Here is a 552-nt window from a genome sequence, read left to right on the forward strand (position 1 = left end):
TCATGACTGTGTGTGTAAAATACAAAAACTGTTGGGCCTTCTCCATTCTATGAAGCTTTGTTCATGCATCTACATCCTGGGGAGCCCTTTGGCCCCAGTCCTGGGTTTGTGGTGCCACCCCTCACACATGTCCCCCCACTCAGGTGTCTCCACCTCCTGATGTGCAGCAGCCTCAGGTGTGGCCGGTGAGGATGAGGAGGGGGCAGATGCTGCTGGGGGGAGTGTGACACCTGGCTGCCCTGCTGCCAAGAGCTGCAAGGGGAGACTCCGGGGAGTCTCTCACGGGGTGGTGGTGAGACCTTCTCACAGGGGCTGGCGAGGACCTGGGGCACTGCCCAGATGTGCAGGGACAGGCCCTGTGCCGAGGGGCAGGAGAGGAGGGGAACTCACCTACCCTAACCCCCCTGAGCAGGGGAGGGGAGGGGAGAGGAACACACCTACTATAACCCGCCTGAGCAGGGGAGGGGAGGGGAGGGGAGGGGAGGGGAGGGGAGGGGAACACACCTACCCTAACCCACCTGAGCAGGTGGGGCACGCTGGAGGCACAAGAAG

This window comes from Molothrus aeneus, chromosome 2 (assembly GCF_037042795.1).
Source record: "Molothrus aeneus isolate 106 chromosome 2, BPBGC_Maene_1.0, whole genome shotgun sequence".
Lineage (NCBI taxonomy): Eukaryota > Metazoa > Chordata > Aves > Passeriformes > Icteridae > Molothrus > Molothrus aeneus.